This window comes from Pleurodeles waltl, chromosome 5 (assembly GCF_031143425.1).
Source record: "Pleurodeles waltl isolate 20211129_DDA chromosome 5, aPleWal1.hap1.20221129, whole genome shotgun sequence".
NCBI classification, from domain to species: Eukaryota; Metazoa; Chordata; class Amphibia; order Caudata; family Salamandridae; genus Pleurodeles; species Pleurodeles waltl.
The window spans coordinates 1,035,908,547-1,035,928,319 of NC_090444.1; positions in this window are offsets into that span (position 1 = coordinate 1,035,908,547).

Sequence of the window (19,773 nt, forward strand, 5' to 3'; positions counted from 1 at the left end):
CCAAAGCAAAGCCTTGCTAGGCAAGAGGCAGAATAAACAAGAGAAGATAGATAACTTGGCCTGGAGGGAGTAATCCTGCATCATTCAGCATGCAACACCAAAACACAAATTTGTCCCAACAACAGGGTACTGGTTGCCAAGATGACATCAGTCACTTCGGGAGGAAGGTTGAAGGTGCTCAGCTGTCACCACTCTATCTCCAAGCATGAGGATGGAGATTGCAAAGGCCCGGGTGCGGAATCCCTGTTGCTACAATAGCAGGTCCTCCTGGAGGGGCACCTCGATTGGGGCACATATGCTCAAACCCAGGAGTTCTGGAGACCATACTGTCAGTGTTCACTTTGGAGCCTCTGGGCCCTCGGATTGGTTGGGTAGAAGGGCAGTATTCTCTGCAAATTCTTTAGGACCCACCTGTCTGAAGTTATCCCTGCCAACCCGGTAAGAATGGGTGGATTCTGTCTCCCATTGTGTCGCTGTGTCTCTACAAGGGCATGATAAAGAGGTTTGGCAGGTGGGGCAACAGTGGCAGAGGTGGGACAACAGTGGCAGAGGTGGGGCAACAGTGGCAGAGGTAGACTGGGATGCGTGCTGACCTTTGCAATGCAGACAGTGGGCCCTACGGCCACTATTGTGAAACTGCTGGGTTTCCTTTGAGGGCTGGGCAGACTGACTGGAAGAGGAGCCTTCACCAAGACTGCAAAAGGAGTGGTGGAACTGCTGTGGGTGGGGAGGTGGGGCTGGAAAGGCCTAGAGAGCAAGCAGTAGCCCCACTCATCCTAAAATGCTCGAGAGCGGAATATACTCAGCACCTGAACAGGCAAGTCCTATCAAAGGGCATTGTCATTAAGGAGGACTAGATATAACCAAAATAACCCAGTTGATTGCAGCCACATATGGCAGTGAATGGCAAGACTGGTGCTTATGGCCTGACCGATGTAATCAATGGTGTCAAGCCACAGCAAATAGTGAACTTGGCTGCATCCGACCATCTTGAATAGCCTAAGAGAGCACAGGGCGAAGGTCTTTCAGCATAGCACGTAGTACGTGTGCCACCATATTCCAAAGGGCATGAGGGTAGTGAACCAATAAACAGCTGGCATTTACAGAGTGGAAGGCAAAGCTGGTAGAGTTTTCCAAATGTTTCCACTCACTTAGATTCCCTATGGAAGGAAATGTGTTGGGATTAGAGTGGCTTATGGAAGCTTCCCACAAATCTTTCTCTTGAGGGTTGCTGAGAAGGAAAAGTTGGGTCAGTTGGAACAAAGTGATGGCCCCTAGCAATATGTCAATTAACTGGAGGGCCACAGCACAGCTTGGCCCAAGCTCCCAAAAGGAATCTGTCAGTGTCTAGTTGAAAGGAAGAAGGAGATAAGATTATGTTTGGCCTTGTTGAAGGACCTCAATCAAAACATTTTGGGGAGCTGGAGGTCAAGAACTTCAGCCACCTTACACATCACCATGGCTTGGGAAGCAGATTTCTCTGTGGCTTGTCAAGCAGGAGAACAGAGACTGGTCTCCACAGCAGTATCAAGGCCACTAACCTTCTGTATGTTCTTGTACCAATTGTTATCCTGGAAGGGCTAGGCAAAGTTATCCCCCGGGTCACAGTCATTATCTGAATCTCTCCCAAAAAGGGAGTGAAGAAATGCTGTCTCCCCTGTATCAAATCAAGTGGGGGAAGTGGTTCCTCGGACGGATTCACATGCAACTTCTGCTGTGGTCAGACCACTGTCAGACAGAACTATTGGTAACACCTCCTGTGGTATTGGTGAAATCAGCATTTACATTGATGTGCCTGGGGCTAGCATGCACTGTGGCATCAGAGCCAGAGGCAAGACAGGCTTAGAAGGTTTAAGTGGCGATGAAGGTGAACCCTCCCTGCTGTATCCCAGGTGGAGGGCCTCTCACTTTCTAGGAGTCACGTCATAGGTAATCGTCAGGAATCCAAAGAGCCAGAACAGGACAAAATGGAAAGCTTTCTTTTGATGTGGTGTGGTTTGAGGCCCCAGAAACTTGGGTTGTGCCGAAACCAGCTGCCGGTTGAACTCAGAATATGCCTGAATTTGGGAGTAAGATCAAGAGGTGTGGCACTGCACCTGCTCAAATGAATGGGAGTGAGGCTAGGGGGCAATTCATATGCGACCCTGAAGACTTGGAGAGCAATGAAGACTGGTCTTTGGAGCGGATATGTTGACTCCGTTGGGCCAGAGATCTAACCTTGGATGCTGTTGGAAATGACGATTTTTGCAGGGTTATCCCTAAACCTTTTGCTTCTGACCTCCTGTTTTTGATCCTGTGCTGCATTCGTTTTTGCTGGCTTTAGGAATCTGGGCACTTTACCACTGCTGACCAGTGCTAAAGTGCAAGTGCTCTCTGTCTAAATGGTATTGGTTTATCCATGATTGGCATATTTGATTTACTATTAAGTCCCTAGTATAGTGCACCATTTGTGCCCAGGGCCTGTAAATCAAATGCTACTATTAGGCCTGCATCACTGATTGTGCCACCCACATGAGTAGCCCTGTAAACATGTCTCAGACCTGCCACTGCAGTGTCTGTGTGTGCAGTGTGGATCTGCCAGCTTGACCTGGCAAGTACACCCACTTGCCAAGTCCAAACCTTTCCTTTTACTACATGTAAGTCACCCCTAAGGCAGGCCCAAGGGAGCCCCATGGGCAGGGTGCAGTGTAATTAAAATGTAGGACATGTACTGCTGTGTTTTACATGTCCTCGTAGTGAAATACTGCTAAATTAGTTTTTCACTACTGCAAGGCCTAGCTCTCCCATAGGTGAACATGGGAATTGCCTTGAAATATTTCTCAAGTGTAATTTCTCATTGGGAGCAGATAGAGATCTGGAGTTTGGGGCCTCTGGACTAACAGTTTAAAAATACATCTTTTGGTGAAGTGGATTTTTAAATTAGAAGTTTGAAATGCCACTTTTAGAAAGTGGGCGTTTTCTTGCTTAACCATTCTGTGCCTCTGCCTGGCTGTGGAATACACGTCTGGGTCAGAAAGAAAGTTGGGCTGTTTGTGAATTCACTCTAGACAGTCACACAAAGGGAGCTGAGATGTGCCCTGCATATCCTGATGGGTCTTTCTGGGCTAGAGTGGTGGGAGAAGCTAACACTTGCACCTAAATAGCGCTGTGTCTGTCCTTACACAAAGACATCTCCAACCCCATGGAGTGTATCTGGGGCTAGTGCAGGAAAGGCAGGGTCTTCTGCACTACAAAGACTTTTCTTTGAAGGTTGCCTACTACGAAGGTAGAAATTAGTGTGGATCTCTAACCCCACAAAGTTAGAACACTTCTGGACAGACGATATTCTGCCAGGAACAAGAGCTAGATGCTGTAGGAGAGACTGCCACTCTGCTTGTTGCTGTGTTGTTCTGCCCTGCTGCTTGCTGCTTCTGTCCTGTGAATTAAAGTACTAGACTTTGCTTTCTACATCCTGCTTTCCAAGGTTCTCTAAGGGCTTGAACTGAACTTGCATCCTGTTAAGAAGTCTTAGGGACATCATAGACTTTATCTGCCAATGCCTGGGCTCTTCTGCTGAGAGGCCTGACTTGCCAAGTGGTGCCACTTCAGTCTCTGGGCACTTGGAAGGGTAGGCTGGTGACCTGAAGGAGAAAATCCACGAACCGGAGCGTTGCGGCAGAAAAATCAATGCAGTGCCTGTGCCACAGCTGTAAAATTGATGCAGCGTCTGTCTTGCTGCAGCAGAATCAACGCTGCACCCATTTCCCCACAGCTACATCAAAACAGCACATCTGGATTTTCCACCCATCGTCCCCGGGGCGTCAATTTCTCATTAATTCCACACTGCAGAAAGGGACTGAAGCTGCGAGTCTCCAAATCAATGCATCGCCTTTCCTGCGAGGAGAGAATCAATGCATCACCTCTCCTGCCAGTAAGGAACTGATGCATCGCCTCTTCTGCAAGGGAAGAATTGATGTAATACCTCCCCTGCGCAATAAGGAACCGACGCATTGCTTTGCTTTTCAACACCTCCCCTGCAGCCCACATCATCTTTGTTTTTGACGCATCCCAGATACATTGTGCTAAAAAGATACAATCATTGATTCCTATGGATTAAGATTCATTGAAACCTTTAAAAAGTGATATCTTTACTTGTGCATGTAGGAGTTCTTGTTGTTTTGGTCTTGTTTTACTCAGATAAATAAATGTGCAAGTTACTTACCTTCAGTAACAATATATCTGGTAGAGACAGATTCTAGTTGCAGATCCCTTAATTTTGAATTTCCCCAGGCGTCAGACTGGATCCGGAGATTTTTTCTTTGTGCAGTACCCCATTAGGGGGCGTCGTTCGTGGTCACCGTGACAACGTCGCATTCGTATATAGGCGCCACTCCAGCGCGCTGAATCAGTTTCTTTTCACGACTTTCCACGCCAGTAGTGCGGAGCCATGAAGAACACTGAGAATGATGTGCCAAAACTAGGGCCCTTAAAGGAAGTTCCTGTCCCTAGAAATCAGTTTGCAGTGCTGTGAGGATGGGCGGGTCGGTAAGGAATTTGCAACTATAATATGTCTCTACCAGATATATCGTTACCGAAGGTAAGTAACTTTTACATCTGAGAGAGACTTCTAGTTGCAGATTCCTTACCTTTGAATAGATACCGGAGAAATACCATCCCTGGTGGTGGGCTGCGAACTAAGATCACACAAAAAAATCCTGCAGGACCGAACAGTCAAAATAGCCGTCCCTGCGGAACTGACTGTCCAGGCAGTAGTGGTTGGTGAACTTATGTAAGGACGCCCATGTTACGGCCTGACAGATACCCAGGACTGGAACTCTGCGTGCTAATGCTGTGATAGCAGCAGTTGCTCTGGTAAAATGAGCGCACAAACCCTTAGGGGGTTGCTTTTTCACCAAAGCTTGGCAAATCTTGATGCAGAGGACTACCCATCGTGAGATGGTCCTCTTCTGCACCGCCTTCCCTTTCTTCGCACCTACATATCCCACAAAGAGTTGATTGTCCACCTGGAAATCTTTGGTACGATCAAGATAGAACGCCAACGCTCTTTTTGGATCCAGGCGGTGGAGTCTCTCCTCCTCATGTGAGGGATGTGGGGGTGCATAAAAAGGAGGCAAGGAGATAGATTGGCCTACGTGAAAGGCATTACCACTTTGGGAAGAAAGGACTCCATGGTACGAAGCACAACTTTGTCAGGATGCACTATTAGGAATGGTGGCTTTGAAGAAAGAGCCTGAAGCTCATTTACTCTGCGAGCAGAGGTGATGGCAATCAAGAAGGCTGTTTTAAGTGTTAAGAGTCGTAAAGGACAATTGTGGAGGGGCTCAAAAGGGGCGCACATGAGGTATGTGAGGGCCAAGTTTTAAATCCTACTGGGGCATGATGAATGGAACGGGAGGGAACATATGAGCGAGGCATTTAAGAAACCTCCCAACAATGGGAGATTTAAAAAGAGAAGGTTGGTCTGGCAGCCCTAAGAAGGCAGAGATGGCAGACAAATATCCCTGGAGGGTACCCAGAACAAGCCCTGCTCGGCAAGAGAGAGAATAAAGAAGAGAACCCCTGAGAGAGGGGCAGAGAGGGGATCAACAGACTTGTTGATACACCATGCCACAAATTTCTTCCAACAACAGGCATATACTGTTTTGGTGGAGGGTCACCTGGCTGTCAAGATGACATTACAGACTTTGTGTGGAAGGTCAAAAGCCATCAACTGTCGCAAGGAAGCGGAGACTGGACAGGGTCCGGTGGATAACCGTCCCCTGCTGCTGTGACAGAAGATCCTCCCGAAGGGGCAGTCTGATCGGAGAATTGATGGCCATCTCAAGAGCTCGGGATACCAGACTCTTCGTGCCCAGTCTGGAGCTACCAAGATTACTTGCGCTTGGTCTTGACTGATCTTCGTCAGAACTCTGGGCAGAAGTGGTATTAGCAGGAAGGTGTACAGGAGGCCTGAGTTCGACTCGTGACTAAAAGCATCGCCTAGCAAGTGCAGCCTTGGAAATTTCAACATGCAAAACAGCTGACATTGTGCGTTCTCTGCGGAGGCGAACAGATCTAACCAAGACTCTCCCCACTGCTGACAGACACCTTGCGCCACCTACAGATGGAGACGCCATTCGTGATCGACTATGCATCGATGGCTGAGTTTGTCTGCTCTGGCTTTCAGAGAGCCTGCCAGATGTTGAACCACCAGGGAAATGCCCTTGAGGCGTTGAGCCTCTCGACAAAGGGTTCACAACCCCACTATACCCTCTTTGTTGCAATACCACGTGGCGGTGGTGTTGTTGGGGAACACCTGCAGCACTTTCCCTTTGAGAGAGAGAAGGAATCCTTTCAATGCAAGTCGGATCGCCCAGAGCTCTAAAAGGTTGATGTGGAGCCCGGACTCCGCTGAAGAAAAGAGGCTTCTGATCTCCGCCTCTCTCATGTGGCTACCCCATCCGAGGAGTGATGCATCTGTCACTACTGTGAGATCTGGTTAGGGAAGGGAGAGGAATCTGCCCTTGACCCAATCTGGATTTGACAACCACCACTACAGGTCTTTCGCTGTTCCCTCCGAGATCTGAACCATGTCAGAGAGATTCCCCTAATGCTGAGCCCACTGGAACTTCAGGTCCCACTGCAGAGCCCACATATGCCATCTGGTATGTTGGACCAGCAGGATGCAGGCGGCCATGAGGCCCAGCAGCCTCAGAGTCATTCTCACCAAAATCCAGGATAGAGGCTGAAACATCGGTATCATAGCCCAAATATCCTGGATTCGCTTTTCGAGAGGATGACCCTGATGAAATGGAGCGTCTGAGAGGGAGTCAGGTGTGACTTCGGCACGTCGATAGTGAACCCCAGTGAATGCAGGAGGTTCGCCGTAGTCTGAAGGTGGGTGACGAGAGCCTGGGGCGTAGGAGCCTTTAACAGCCAGTCATCAAAGTAGGGGAAGAATGAAATACCTAACCTGCGCAGATGAGCTGCTACCACCGCCATCACTTTTGTTAACACCCGAGGGGCACTGGTGAGACTGAAGAGAAGCACAGTAAACAAGGTTCTCGTGGCCCACCTTGAATCGCAAGTAACGCCTGTGGGCAGGAATGGGATGTGAAATTACGCATTCTGCAAGTCGAGACCTACAAACCAGCCTGCTTGGTCTAGGGCAGACAAGAACTGAGCAAGAGTGAGCCTCTTGAATATCTCCTTTTTGATGAAGAGATTGACATCCTGCAAATCCAGAATGGGGCGAAGACCCTCGTTCTTTTTGGGAATCAGGATGTAGCATGAATAACAACCACTGACTACTTCTGACACTGAAACCCTTTCTAGGACTCCCTTGGCCAAGAGAGACGTAACTTCCTCAAGGAGCAAGGTTAAATGATCCATCGGCCGTTCTTTTAATGGAGGCACAGAAGGAGGGAAAGACTTGATGGGGAGGGAATAGCCCTTCTGTATGATCTGCAAGACCCATTTCTCCAATGTTATGGACTGAATCACCAGTGAGGGAGATGAAATTGAATCCTCCCTCCAACTGGACACGAGTGGTCTTGCAGAATCATACTAGGAGGACTTGGGCGCTGTAGAGGAGGGGGGCTGGGTGGTGTCCGACCTCTGGCTAGACCCTCTGGGTAAAAAAATATCACAACCTTTTCCTCGAACTAGTTGTTGAGTTGATCTAGGCTGGTGTGCCAGCGGAGACAGCCTGCTCAAATACGAGGTGCATGGCATCCTAAAGCTCTCTGAGCTGAGTGTACGATGCTCCAGCTCCCGGAAAGGGGAGGGAGGCTTGAATTCGGCCATAGCATTGTTTCTGCGGTTCCCGAGACGCCTCTTTGGCCAACGGCTGCTTGGACTTCTTATTTTTGTGCCTCTTCCCTGAGTGCCTGGAGGACCCCAAGTGCAAAGAAGAGGACTTAGGGCTCCTGGGGTGGTCCTGCGACCTCCTCCTAATCGGGTCCATGACCTCCTAGGAGTCACGCCAACCAAAGTTGACTGCTGGGTCACCATGACTTTTAGAGACCACTCTTTTAAATCTTTTGGGGCCATGGCCTGGCAGTCGGAACATGATTTTGAGTCGTGGTCTCTGTCAAGGCACCAGAGAAATACCTAATGGGGGTCCATCACCGACATGGCGCAATGGCATGCACCACACGGCTTGAACCCTGTCTTCCTCAATGTCATCCTCACACCGACTTCAAAAAGATTTGATACAAAGGTCAAAAAAGGCCTGCCAAAAAAGGCAGAGGGGAACTCTAATCCGGCCTGTGCTTAGCTGGCGCAGAAGGAAAAGAACTGACGTACGCACGCCAGGTTGGTGCCTTTATAGTCGACCGTGACGTCAAAGACAGCTCCAATGACACTACGCGGATCTGAATGACGCCACTGAACAGCACGTGCATGGTACTGCTCAGCAAAAAATTCCAGATTCTAAGCTGATGCTAGGAAATTCTAAGGTAAGGAATCTGCAGGCAGAAGTCTCTAGCAGATATTTAGGTCAATACCTTTTCCAACTGCATCTACCAAGCTATTCTTGGGCTTAATCTCATCCAAAGGAGACTGTATTCCAAGTATGATACTGCTGATGCATTTAGCTAAGACTTCTCCATAATTTCGGTCAGTGCACTGTGTTCCAACTTACCCGACACGAAACGTAGCATTCTTTTTCAACATATCTTCCATGAATCAGGACATTGTCCTAGGAAAACAATGAAGGCTCACGTAGCTCAGTTGTACCTACCTACCTAATGAATACAGCTTTGTTTGACCCTATGGCCACAGATTTGGGGCCCAGTGGGTTCACTCAGCCATTCAATAAAGGATCTTACACTTAGGAAGCAATAAACATGAATTTTCCGTCCGAAGCACTCACAGACCCTTCATTTCCAAATTGTGCCCTATGAATACGTTTTATGTTTCTTGTCCAAATAATCATTACTATAGTCGTAAAAGAGAGCAGCTACAGAAATCAATATAAAAGGAAATTTAACTAAATGATAAGCACCAAGGGTATCAAAAAACAAGATACGGGCTTCGAGTCTTAGTAAATCTTTATGTGTGGTAGGCCAGTGTCTGCTCTACCACATCAAAAATGCTGGCATTACTGAAGGGCTATTATAGACCTTCCCCACCGTGAACTACTTGTTCAGGTAGGACATACACTATTCACTTTGAGCACCTCACTTACTGCGTGTGCTCCGACCCTGACGAATGCCCCTGACCTACCAGCACGTTGTGAGGGCAGAAACATGTTGTTCATACGTATTTCTTTTTAGACTCCAAGAGACATTATTCTCTAATGAGCCTCTCCCCCTTGTTCTTAGCCTTACCAGCATGCACCCCCATTAAAACTAACAGTAGCCACTGGTGACATGTTTGGTAATTTTATTTTTCACCCATTCTGGATCTCTGTAATTATCCAGTCAGTTTAATTTCAGCACTCCCTCTGGTTCTTTTAACCAAGAGGTTGAGTCCGCCCAAGTAGTATCATCTTACTTGGGTGGGGCTAGGTGGTCAAATGATGAAGCAAGACACTATTATGTGTGTGAGACCACCTAGTCCGTAAGGGAAATCCCCCCTCCCCCTGCAGGACAACACAGCACCCCCTTGCTTGGACATTTTCCGAACAATGATTTCGCCGCTTCAGGATCTTAAGCGACTTAACCAATACCGGTTACTGAAGGAAGACTGACCTAGTCCCACCCTCAGTTCCCACTACCCCACACCTTTAGTGATTATATAGATTTCTTTTGGGAGGTGGTGTGGGTTAGCAACACTCCCAGTGCTCTCCTTTTGTGTACGTTTACAAATGGGTAATGCGTCTTACCTTCCACCTTATCAGCCTTTCTTAATGATGCAGACCTTGGGGCAGTGTGACCGCTGTTAAAACTAATCCTCATCCGAGAAGGCTCACCAGCTCAATTGGTGTCTTGCTACAGTTTCCCAGAAATACATCAGAATTTTCCACAACTGCACTGCTGAATTATCACTTGCTTTCAAATCTTTCCTTCTGCACTGGTATGTAAGGGGGGTCTGTGTACACCAAAATCCTAATCCAAACGCTATCTAACATAATCTTGGAGTAGAACATCCCAATATGTTTACCAACTACTTGGAACACCAAATTATGGACTAGTCTCATGTGTACCTCAGTCTGCCCTTGCTCTTCCCCTTCACTCATACTTTGGTGAAATTACCCCTTTGCCCAAATGTAAGGCATGCTGAGATGCATGCACTGCAAACAGTACAGTTGGCAAATAACTTGCATTCTCACTTCTGAAACACTTTATTAGTTTCTCATTCCAGAATCACTTCGAAGCCCCTGTGAAGGAGCTGGCACTCCCACAAACCATGTGGTCACCTGCTTAGCATCTAAACTGTTAGACCTGTCAGCTCTTGGCGGGGTTTACTCTGTCTTTTTGCTTCTGACCTCCTGTTTTTGATCCTGTGCCTAATCTCCATTTGTTGGCTTTTGGAATCTGGGCACTTTACCACTGCTGACTAGTGCTGAAGTGCAACTGCTCCCTCTCTAAATTGTATTGGTATCCATGATTGGCATATTTGATTTATTAGTAAGTCCTCAGTATAGTTTTTTGTGTTTGCCCAGGGCCTGTACATCAGATGCTACTAGTGGGCATGCAGCACTGATTGTACCGGCCACATGAGTAGCCCTGCAAACATGTCTCAGAACTGCCACTGCAGTGTCTGTCTGTGCAGTTTTAACGTGCCAGTTCGACCTGGCAAGTGCCCCCACTTGCCAGGTCCAAAATTTGTTTTTACTACATGTAAGTCACCCGTAAGATAGGCTCAAGGCAACTCTTGGGCAGAGTGCAGTGTATTTAGAAAATATGACATACACTGGTGTGTTTTACATGTCCTGATAGTGAAATACTGCTAAACTTGGTTTTCACTATTGCAAGGCCTATCTTTCCTATAGGGCGACTTTACTCAAAGTACGTCCCGCGGGCCGCCAGCGGCCCCACGGACCGACCTTGGTGGCCCACGGAGACATACAACAAACGGCCTATGATAATGGCCGCAGTATGTAAACATAGAAGAGGGCCGCGGGAGCATGCGCAACAGTGGCTTCTTTGCGCATGCTCCCGCGGCCCTCCTCTATGTTTACTACGGCGGCCATTATTTATGGCGTTTCCGTGGATCCTGGAAGCCAAAGCCCCATAAAAGTCAGCGGTTGCAGCTAACTTTTACGGGGCTTTGTCATCTGCTTCCTGTCACCGGCTCCACGTCTGCTGCCCGCCTGCCTGCCTGCCGTTCTACATTTGTGGCATCTTTACAGTGCTTTGAGTCAGGTAAGGCTCTAAGGTTATTTATTTATTTGTTTTTAATGTAGTGTGTGTGTTACTGGGGTAGGGGTGAGAGCAGATGGCGCTGTGTGCAGATGGCGCTGTGTGTGTTACTGGGGTAGGGGTGAGAGCAGATGGCGCTGTGTGCAGATGGCGCTGTGTGTGTTACTGGGGTAGGGGTGAGAGCAGATGGCGCTGTGTGCGGATGGCGGTAGGGGTGAGAGCAGATGGTGCTGTGTGTGATAGACCGGACCCTGCAAGGGTAAGAACTGTACTGCAGCATTGTTTAGCAATGTTTTGAAAAAGGGGGCGGTGTGGTTGTTCCCCCTCTAAGCCCCGCCCTCCCGCTGTCACTTCAGTGCGGCCCTCGGCCGCAAACCATACTGCAATTTTGGCCCCCGAGAAAAAGTTTGTGAGCACCCATGCCATAGGGTAACATTAGGATTGCCTTGAGATATATTTTAAGTTTAATTTCCTATTGGGAGCGCATAGAGGTGTAGCGTTTGGGGTCTCTGAACTCACAATTTAAAAATACATTTTTTGGCAAAGTTGGCTTTTGAATTGTGAGTTGGAAAATGCCACATTTAGAAAGTGGGCATTTTCTTGCTTAACTATTCTGTGCCTCAGCCTGTCTGCTGAATACACGTCTGGGTCAGTTGGTCGGGGTCAGCTGGGCTGGTTGTGAATTCACTCTATACAATCACACAAAGGGAGCTGCACATCCTGATGGGTCTTCTTGGGCTAGTGTGGTGGGAGGAGCTGACAGTAGTACCCGAATAGGGCTGTGCCTGTCCTTACACAATGCAATTTCCAACCCCTTAGAGTGTTTCTTGGACCAAGACAGGAAAGGCAGGGTCTGGTGCACTGCAAAGGCAGGAATGAGTATAAGTATTGGACCCAAAACCACAGACTTTTAGAACACTTCTGGATCAAGGGAAGACTTTGCCAAGGAGAAGAGTTGAAGAGCTGTGAGGAGGAGGACTCCCCTTTGCTATGTGTGCTTTGCTGAATTGGCCCGCAGGTGCTACTTTCTGCTTTGAAGAGGACAAAGGCTAGACTTTGCTGTGTATCCTGCTTGTGATGTTCTCAAGGTCTTGGACTGAGCTTGCCTCCTGTTAAGAAGTCTCAGAGACATCAAAGACTTCACCTACCAGCATCTGGGCTCTCTTTCTGAGAGCCCTGAGTAGCCAAATGGTGCCAAATTCAATTCCTAGGCCCTTGGTCTTGATTTCTGGTTTAACAAAAGCATTGACCTCCAGAACCAGCGCCACTCTCAGTCCCTGCGCCGCCTGCACAGGAGCCGTGGTTCCCCTGAGTGCAACAACTGGGACCGACACGGCCGCAGCACCACTGAAGTCCCACCACAGCATGAGTCCAGAGCGCTGTCACCGACTTCCATGGCACTTGACTCCATCGCAGAACCTGTGGCCCCATGGTGTGATCACAACACCATGAAGTTGACGTCTCACGTCTTGACCTGCTGGATCCATCAACCCCGCCTAGTTGTAAGAAACTGATGCCTCTCCGCCAATGCTGCATCACATCCCCTGCAACCATAAGGAATCAATGCCTCAACTTCCATGTGTAGCAGTAAGGAACTGAGGCCGCAGTGATTCAGCGATGCCTCCCCTCCCCGACTGTGCAACATCTTTGTTTCCTCCTCTTTTCCCAAGGTACTATATCCGGGGTCCGTGCGACTCTGTTACCAGCCCACACTCCCTTGCGAGTGCCGTTGGACTTTTGGGGACAACTCTGTGAAGATGCCGTGGTAGTTGGAGCTATTGTAATTCTAAGCGCTATACTGAGATTTAATCTTTTTTTTAAAATGTACCTTTGGTTGTGTATGTTGAATTTTTTATTGTTTTGGTCTTGTTTTACTCAGGTAAATATTGGCTATTTTTCTAAATTGTTGTAGAGTACTTTTGTGGTGTTTTCACTGTCTTTCTGTGTGCGTGTACAAATACTTTACACATTGCCTCTCAGATAAGCCTGACTGCTATAGCCAAGCTACCAAGGAGGTGAGCAGAGGTTGTCTTTGCTGTGTGACTTACTTACCCTGATGAGAGTGAGGGTCCCTACTTGGGCAGGGTGCAAACCACCAACAACTAGAAACTCAATTTCTAACACCGGTGATCTTCAGTGAGGATAGAACATGTATTTGTATTTTACATACAGTGATTGGTGCACACTACTTCCATATCGCAGACCACTACGCAACCACATAGTGTGTTTTTTCCTTTTTTGGCCTTCTCCTCTTTTTGCCTTCTTGAAAACTTTGCAGCTTTTCAGTCTTCATCCACAATCATGTATAAGTCTGGGGAGCCAACAGCAGTTCTTGCAGATGTGCTATTTGAGCAGGAGAGGTTGGAAACGTATATGGTGCCTCAGCTCAGGGAGTTCTGCAAGGAGCTCAAATGTCATTTTAAAGGCCTCACTCGGAAGGAGGAGCTGCAAAGGGCGCTGAGGGCCTGGTTGGCAGCCAGGGAGGTTGGTGAGCACACAGAGGAGGGGAACGATCATGTGGACATGGAGGAACAGAGTCTGCAGGGTGATTCTGGGGCACAACAGAATCTGTCTGGTGGAAGGGCATCCTCCAGGGCAGGAAGCAGTGTTTCTTCAAAATTATCTGACCGTAGAGGAACTTGAGGACAGGCAGGAAGCACAATTTGGAGCTTAAAAGGGTTAAAAAGGAAGCAAGGAAACTGTCTATAGAAGAAGGAAAAATAATCTTAGCTCATAAGCTGAGCTTGAAGGAGCTGTACTTAAAGAGCAGGTTCAGCACAGATGGTGGTAGCAGTTCTACAGTGCAATCTGTGAAAAAGGTACATATACCTAAGGATGTGGTGAAGAGTTTTATTGTGGGGGATGACATAGAGCAGTGGTTTAGGGGTTATGAAGTGGCACTGAGAATGAAAGGGGCTCCTGAGAGAGATGGGACATGGTGTTAGCATTGAAACATGGAGATCAGATGAGGTACCTAGCCATGAAAGAAGCCCTAACCAGCACATATGGTCTCACCCCAGAAAGTTACAGGGTAAAGTTTAGGAAGAGTACTACATTTGGTTCTCCAACTTTGAGCAAGTATGTTAATTCCTTCTGCTGAGCACTGGATGGTTGGGTGAAGGACAGTGAGGTAGCAGACTATAAGAGGTTGTACAATGTGATTGCATGGGAGCACTGGTCTAGTTGTCGTTTTCCCAGCTGCACCAGCACTTGATTGACAGCAAGCTTATTGACCCCAGGAAGCTTGCCAAGGAGGCAGACTATTGGCTCAGCACTAGAGTCCAAAAGCAGTTGTATGTGGGGGACTCAGCCAAAGGCGGGCAGAGTCCCAAACAGAAGGATAGAGGGGAGGGATAGGGATAAAGGTAAGGAGTTCCCAAGGTAAGGATTACCAACCCCCTGAAACGTTGGCTCCGTTTAGGTAAGCCTGTATGGAAGTTACTGCTCAAGTGCATCGCCTGTAATCATGAAGGGCATTTCAGTGGGAGTCCCAAGTGGACACAGCCCCCCACCGGTGCGCAGTCACTAAGAGTGGCCAGTGTAGTGCTTGGGGAGGAGTTGGCAGCAGTCACTGGTGGGGAGCCAACTGAGTTAACCCCTGTCTCCCTGGGTGGGGGATCCCTGGGTGGGGATCAGGGGGGCTCCAGAGAACCCTTGTGCCTAACAACACTAAGAGGTAGAGGCAGTGGGTGACCATCAGTGGGAGGCAGGTGGAGGCTCTGAGACACAAAAGCCAACATGACAACTGTTCACTGTCATCTGGTGTCTGAGGAGCAGGTCGTCACTAATGTGAACCACCAGGTTGTATCAGTAGACAACAGTGAGTGCCAATGTCTAGTGGATCAGGTTTCCTTTGAATTGGGGGCGGGGGGAGGATGAGGAGTCTCAGGTTCCTTAAAGTTCCTTAAAGTTAGCTGCGAGTCCATCCTTGCCTGTCGACTGTCTGCTAGGGAACGACCTAGAGCATAACGCCTGTCAGGAGGTGGAGCTCAGGACGCACTTGGAAATGTTAGGATTGCCAGAGTGGGCGTGTATGAATACATGGTCCATGGCTACCAAAGAGGGTAACCAGGAGGACCTGGAGCCTAAAACAGTGGCCCAGGGGTGTGCCAGGAGGAGGGGCAAGGGAAACCCGCTACTGAGATTTCCACGGTCCGGGAGTAAGCTGAACCTGAAGGGACGCCCCTGAATCTACAAGGTAACAAGTGGGAAAACAAGGGGACTTACATGAGCTGACCAATTGGCTGCGTGAAGGCTGGCTCCAGCGACACCTCACTGCCTGACTGTGCAATGTCTATGTTTCCTTATCTTAACAGTAGAGAGGTCCGTGCGATTCCATGACCAGCCCACACTCCCTTGTGAATGGAGTTGGACTTTTAAGGACGACTCTGTCAAGACATCTTGATAGCCCCAGTTGGAGCTATTGTGTTTCTAAGTGCAATACTAAGATTTAATCTTTAGAAATGTGTATCTTTGCATGTTGGATTTTTGTCATATTGATCGTTTTAGTCAGATAAATATTGGTTATTTTTATTAACTGGTTTGGAATACTTTGTGGAGTTTTCATTGTGTTACTGTGTGTCTGTGTACAAATACTTTACACATTGCCTCTGAGATAAGCCTGACTGCTTGAGCCAGGCTACGAGGAGGGTGAGCAGGGGTTATCTTAGCTGTGTGACTCCCTTACCCTGACTAGTGCGAGGGTCCCTACTGGGACAGGTTGCAAACTACTGCCAACTTGAGACCCCATTTCTAACATAAGGCATCCAGAAATTAAGTTAAGCACAAGAAATATAAAAATGTCCTAGCAAGCCTGGAGATTGGATTGGTGGAAACACAAGTAAGTTGAATGTTGGGATGGAAATGTCAACTGGTGTGATCTAATGTATCCCTTTACACTCACAATGGGAGATTAGGGTGACTTGATAGGCCACCCTGGGAGGATGGGAGGGAGGAACTGGACCCAACCTCATTTACACATGAATGGCTGTGTCCTGTCCCCACAAAAAGGGCCACATACACCCTCGAGTTAGTCTGCAGCTAGGGCAAGACATCTGCACACTTCCAAAGCATATCTTTGAAGTCTCCCCTGCATCAAAGGCACCACTGGGTAGAAAAACTGGACCTCAGACACCACCACTTCAGTACACTTCTGAACCTGTGATACTCTGCCAGGAAGAAGGACTACTGTGCTGATGAAGCACTGCCACTCTGCTGGACTCCTCTTTTGCTGTGCTGACCTGTGCCTGCTTCCGTCTTACCTGGGTGAAGACTGGACCTGCATCTCTCCAACCCAGAACGACTCCAAGGGGTAGTTGGCTGGCCTCCTGATCTGAAGTATCAGGTGCATAAAAGACTTCCAATCACCCTGCTTTTGCACCTTCTCTACCATCTGTGAGCCTTTCCTGCCAAAGGGTTCCACCCTAGTCCTGGACCCTTGGAATTGGGCCTAACATGCTTCCCAGTGGAACCAATGCATCCTCTCTGCTGAATGGCGCATCCCTGAGCAGAACTGACGCACTACCCCCACTGCATGTACCTTACCCTGACAAGAATTGTAGTTGCTTCTTGACCATGGCTAACCAGCCAACCAACAACCCAATTTCTCATAAGCGCATGTATCATGTGTTTGTAGTACATGCACGGTGAGCATGAAGCCAGTGGATGTGTCTGGCTTAGCATGGCAAAGGATAAAGGATGAGGACAGCTTTCAGGGATGGTGTCTGCCTTACAACCGGTCAACCACAGGTGAAGGATATCATTTGAAATCTGCACTTTCTGCTGCAAGAGCTCAATGTCTGCCTAGTGCCTATGAAACTGACAGTCTGTTGTAAGAGGGAAGGAGTCTGCCTGGCCCTGCCAGAGAGAAGAATGTCCAGAAGAAACCTAGGGTGCCCCTGTCTTGCAACTGCCTTGCTTAGTGAGTGCTGCACAAGTCCATGATGGGCTACAGCTGCCATGACTGTGTGAATCCTGCACTAGCCTGTTTCAAGCTATAACTACCGTGCAGTGTGAATCCTGTACTGGCCGTGTTAAGCTGCAATTGCTATGCTGTGTGATTTCTGTGCCAGCTCATGTCAGTCTACAATTGCCATGTTATGCTCTTTGGCGACCCTGAATCGGACCATGACTAATAAGTACTCTAAGCTTGCTGTCCTGGGCTGCTGAGTGGCATTCGTCTGATTACTTGAGAAGTTGTGAATGCCAAGTACTGAGGCTGTGTCCAGCCTCCCCAGCAACTGCCATCAAGACTGTGTGAAAATACTGCAGGCCTGAGACCAAGCCACAGCAATGCCCTGAGGTAAGCATGTAGACTTGTTTCCTACCTGCTATGACACAGGGATAAAAGCACAAGTGAATTGGTTATGGATGTGAACTTATGGGGAATACAATCTGCACCTGGGTCTAATGCATGCGTCTATAATGTTACTGGAATCAAGGTGACCAAGGTGGGAAAGAGCACAGAGAGAAGGGGGAGCGGTTTTGGTGCCCACAGGGGAATCTTGACGGGGCTTTAAATTGGATGTTGTAATATCTAGTAGTGATGTGCAATTAAATTCAATTTCTTCTAAAAAAAAAAAAAAACACAGAAGCACTGCGCTGGTTGTTTGGAACGTTCTGAGCTCGTGCCTTCCGCATTAGCACCCAGAGAAGCCTGTGACTGTTCTCGCCCGCTACCCTTTGATACTGAAGTGCAGATGTGATTGTATTTGGCCCAGTTTTCACAGATATAGCAGGACCAGATATAGCAGGACGGATCCCAGAACACCAGTGGCAAACTACCTCTGCCACCACGATTGGGCTCCAGTAGCCTCTGTCTGCCCTTTGTCCCTGCCCACCGCAAGTAGTCCGATATCAGTCCAAACAACTGTCTAGCTTTTTTTGATCTGATGGCTTGGAGGGGTCAAGCTGTGCTGCCTTCTGAAATGAATCGCTTGCTGAAACAAAGAATGCACCTGACCCTGGGGGTGTGCCAGGGACCGCAAGGAAATTTGTTGTCCCCTGAGAAACGAGCGTGTGGGACAATGTAATGTAGTAGGGGACATGGTACAATTGAAGGATCCAGCGTTTTCTCCCCAACAATACGTCCCCTGGCATTTCACAGAAGAAGGAAACTCGCTAGGGACCGATATAGCCGAGTGCCTGCGCTGTTTCTTTGGCCACATCTTCATCAGTGGTAAGAAGACAGGAGCAATAGGAACTGCACCAAGGCATAAAGGGAGTCAGGTCAAATGGCCCTCCTCTTTTCGTGGTCACTTAGCACCACAGACAAACGGATCTGGATACAGCAAAAACACGTTACTAGATGCAGAGGATTGGTCATGTACCTTCACCAACGTAGGGTTACTTAGACCACTTGCAGAGGATCAGTGAGGAGACCTCCAAACAAGAATAGAGACATTCTAGACAGGGTGCCTTGCTACCTCACTTACTCAATAAGTGTTGGGAGCTGCACATGGTTTATGAGCCCTGCACTCAGCTCTTGACTCCTCTTTCTGAGGACAAAATCTGACTTCACGTGTAGGTCGGTATCTGGACTACATTGTGTCGCCATAGACACTTCAGGAAGGGCTTGGTAGCAGTGGAAACACAAAATTCAGCCCTGCACCTGATGTTGGAACAGAAAGGAGATGGACAGGGGATGAAGGGCAATTCCTGTGAACGTCATTTGGCTCAATCTGCATGGTTTAAATCCAGAGTATTGAAGCATAAATCCTTTGTGAGAAAGGAAGAGAAAAATAGGGTGAAAAACAAAGCCAGGAGAGTACAAGAGCACGACCGCACATCCACACTAATGTGTGAAAAAGAGCTAACTAGTCAAGATGTACATTCGCATGGCCGAGGTGCATGTATGATGCTTCGCCGCACACATAGAACAGGGCACAGCAAGCTCTAATGAACAGCTTTACTGAAAGTTACCATTCTGTGTGGAACTGTACCTATCGCTTAGGCATAGGATAAATACACTTTGTATAAGAAGAAGCTGTGCTAGACTGAGTATTTTCTTGAGAAGACATGCTCACAAGTTGGCACACTATTAAAAGGAATACATCTAATTTCTTGGCAACATCATGCACAGCCCATTGGTTGAAAACCTTTAAAGTACTCAAGATGACATAAGATGTGTGCTCTAGACTTAGCATCTGAGCTACATAAACATTAAAAGGGAGATGTGTGTGTGGGGACAGAGTGTATTGAAAGGCACTTGAGAATTTGAGAGGGATGCAAGTGCCTTTGAAACCACTGCAACCTTCTGATTATCTACTTTTGACATTTTGTATATAAGACCTTATGTCTTAAGGGCACAAGATGAATATTCATTAACTGACCAATTCCACGTGTTGCAGTGAGTCCGACAAAGCATGAGTCCAAGAGGTGGGACAGAAAAGAACTTCCCTTGTGGTTCCTGTTTACTTTTCCATGGTGCCTTTCGATTAAACTGATCACTCTGAGTAATCAATGCTCATCTTTCCAAAGTACTATA